Here is a 3,557-nt window from a genome sequence, read left to right as displayed (position 1 = left end):
CCTGTACCCGACAATTTAGAACCGAAAGAATAGAGCTTCACACATAGATTAGATAGATAGAAACATGTCAGCCACATATATATGAAGTACAGTGAAAGTGCTGCTTACTGTACTTGTCATTTAGCGTAAAGGATTTATCAAAAAAAATAATAGTGTTTTCATGCACCGTCTCTTTAAAAAAGCCGGCCGGCAATTCAGCATCTGTACCCGACAATTTATAACAGACAGAATAGAGCTTCACACATAGATTAGATAGATAGAAACATGTCAGTCACATATATATGAAGTACAGTGACAGTGTTGCTTACTGTACTTGTCATTTAGCGTAAAGGATTTATCAAAAAAAATAATAGTGTTTTCATGCACTGTCTCTTTAACACTAGGACTACTGGACTCGTGACCCCGCCTAGAACTACTGAAAGGAGTCATTTTGACTCCTTGCTTGTTTTCGTTTATTTTTAGAGTTTCATTTGTGGTTATTTATTAATAATTATATTTTTTGTAATGTATTATTATTGTGAGATCCAACAGTAATGCTTTTGATTGTTTTTTTTCTGCTTTTCTTATTTTTCTACAGAAAATAACAATAATTATAATAGACGTTTTTCAAACATTTTTTTTTATTCAAGTGCACACATATAAACAACAACTGAAGAACAAAAAGCAGAGAAAATGTAGGTGGAGGAGCATAAAAATGAAAATATGGCGCAGAATTCACCTTCTAAACATTTGGTGTTTCGCATTTTAGGCATTGCCTTTGATTTATGGCAGTATATTGCCCACACAAAGACTTACCACAAGTCTTACAATTTCCGACAGATCTATTTTTCTTGCACTTTTCTTTGATCTGGCAAAATTTTGTTTGAACCATCACTTCTGAGCATGTAGAAACTTGGGACGTGGAACCCTTTTCCCTATCTGTGACATAAGGACCACTCAACTCTCTCACAAGCGTTTGCAAAAATGCCTTGCGTGACATTTTTTGGTGGGTAATCTCCTTGAATATTATCCATGCATTTATACCCGCAAAGTCTAAGGCATTTTCAAATGCATGAACAGGCCATCTCCTTGTGCATGTTCGTGTGGTATATTTTCGTGCCATCTGATCCACTACATCTACTCCATATTTTGTTTCATTGTAAAACTTTACCGTTTCTGGAGTTTTTTTAGCGGAATCAGACGCAACAACAACATCTGGATGGACAGAACTCAAAATGACAACATTTTTGTTGGGCTTTCCTTGATATACTGTAAGTGTAAAATTGTCTTCATTTCTAAACACTTTAGTGTTGTACAATTCCTCTTTCATGGATTTTATTTCTTTAGGCACTTCTCGCCTTGTCTTGTTCAGTGTTCCCACGATGGTTGTTCCTTTGCTTTTTAGCTGTTTAGCTAATTTTACTGAAGTAAAATAATTATCGGTTGTAACATTGCGACCTTTTTTCAAAAACGGGTCCAATAACTTCATTACCACATGGTCAGCTAAACGGTCCTCAGCACGGCGTGTGTCATCTTTGCCTAGATAAGGGAAGCCATTTGCCAGATATTTGCTCCTCTTATCAACAGCTGGCCAATATTTGTGGCCATATTTATCTGGTTTGGAAGGCATGTACTGCGTGAATGGACACCTAGTTTTGCTTGGGAAAAGTTGCTCATCCACCGTTATGTATGGGCCAGGTTTGTAACACGCAATACAATTTTCAATAAACCTGTCCCACACAGTAGAAAATAGAGCAAACTTGTCCATTTGCAGTCTCTCCGATCGAGTAGATTTCTCATCAAATCTGAGAAACCTCATAATTTCAACAAAGCGGTCCCTAGACATTGTCGCTTTGCAAAATGGTATTCCCCAGTCATTACACCAAATACTACTAATCGAGTGACGGTTCGTGCCAGATATTCCACGAGCATAGAATATCGCAATGAATGCATCTAGCTCCTCATCAGATAGAGTAAACTGTAAATTATTGTTCCTGCATGCTTCTGCAAGCGTACAGTTCTTTATATGTGTCAATATATATGAATCAAAAAATAAACGCCATGCGCTCAAAGGACTATCGATAATGATATTTCTTCTGGCGTATCCTGTAGGGCCAGGTGCTTCTCGAAGAATATTTTGGCTGTCACGCCTACCAGGCAAGTGTTCTCCAATTTCAACAGGTTTCCATTGAATACCATCCGCTGAAACTAGTATTCCTTCAGATTCGCCTTCTCTGGTGTTTGTTGTTGCATTACCTTCGCCGCCATCGTTATCTGTTGTTCTTTCATTTCTGGGACGTTTTGTTGATTTTTTCTGTCCACGACCAGGAGGATGGTCACGAGGCAACATAACTGCATGAGCCCGATCCCCAGTTGATGTGCTTGGAATATCTGTAAAAAAGTTGATGAATATTTACAATTTTTGTTTTGTAAGGGTCCGTGCACACTGGCTGGATTAGCGGCGGAATATCCGACCGGATATTCTCACCACAATCCGGCCCGTACCTGCCCTCTCAGGTACAGAGCGGAGTTTCATACCTGAAGCTCCGCTCCGAACCCCGGGCTGGAGCCGCTGTCTGGGACGGAGCCGTGCTCGCACGTAAGCAAGCGCTGCTCTGTCCCTGACAGCGGCTCCAGCCCGGGGTTCGGAGCGGAGCTTCAGGCATGAGCGGGCAGGTACGGCCTGTATTGCGGCAAGAATATCCAGATGGCTATTCAGCCAGAATTCTGCTAGTGTGCACAGGCCCTAACTCAGTGTGTGGAAGAACAAATAAATACACATAACTACTTACCTTCTGGATTTGTTCCTTCTGAGTCTTCAGATTCACTTGATATGTTCTGAGGAATGAAATCTTCATCACTGTCAGAATCAAATACATGTTCCTGCAATTCGGATTCCGATTCATCCTCCGGTATGGATTGCAAAGTAGCCAGAATATCCTGAGGCTTTATCAAACGTCTTCTCTCCATATTCCTCACAAATTCCATAATTCTATATAGTTCCCTGCTGAAAAATAGAAATGAAATGAAAACTAAAAGAAATAATAACTGTTCTGCCACCTTCAAAAGTAGGTGGGCTGAATCAGTTGACAGACAGCTAAACTATTTCATAACAATTCATACCTGTATGAGTCTTCAGAGCTCGTATGTCTGCGTCTGTTCTCTTTGTCTCTTCAGCTGAACTGAAAGTAAAGTTACTATCCAGAATACTGTCTCCTGCTAGGAACTTAGAAAAACACCACCCTTCATTAGCATAAGATAAGAGCCTAGAGTAAACAAGCTATTTCGTTCAGCATTACACAGTAATACAAGCAGGTAAAACACAAGGAAAATGTGAAAAGTTGACATGTAAATTGAACTACATCTATATGAACATCAGGGTAAATAAGACAGTGAAAAAATTATGCACAAAACTTTATAGCAACATTTAGTGACAAAAGGACCTCAAAATATAGTAGGGAGTCAAAATGACTCCCTTCAGTAGTTCTTGGTAAATTTTGAAAAAAACGCGCAAATTTTTCACCAAAATTATTTATTCTCACAAAATCTTTTTTCACATCATATTTGAGGAAAAGTCA

General features: G+C 39.2%; 1 long non-coding RNA gene across 1 annotated transcript; it reads right to left on the bottom strand.

Annotated features, from left to right (window-relative positions):
• Positions 1-1,918: 1,918 nt before the first annotated feature.
• LOC141251517 (uncharacterized) lies at positions 1,919-3,205 on the bottom strand. Its single transcript, XR_012313218.1, has 3 exons — positions 3,103-3,205; positions 2,772-2,986; positions 1,919-2,370 (listed from the first exon to the last, which is right to left on the bottom strand). It is a non-coding gene; the product is annotated as an uncharacterized lncRNA (long non-coding RNA).
• Positions 3,206-3,557: the final 352 nt, after the last annotated feature.

The sequence above is a fragment of the Phyllobates terribilis genome, unplaced genomic scaffold (genome assembly GCF_046119375.1).
Source record: "Phyllobates terribilis strain yellow unplaced genomic scaffold, ASM4611937v1 Scaffold_2__4_contigs__length_985480577, whole genome shotgun sequence".
Classification (NCBI taxonomy): domain Eukaryota; kingdom Metazoa; phylum Chordata; class Amphibia; order Anura; family Dendrobatidae; genus Phyllobates; species Phyllobates terribilis.
Note: the sequence above shows the minus strand (reverse complement) of the source record. Positions and strands in the feature narration are given on the sequence as shown.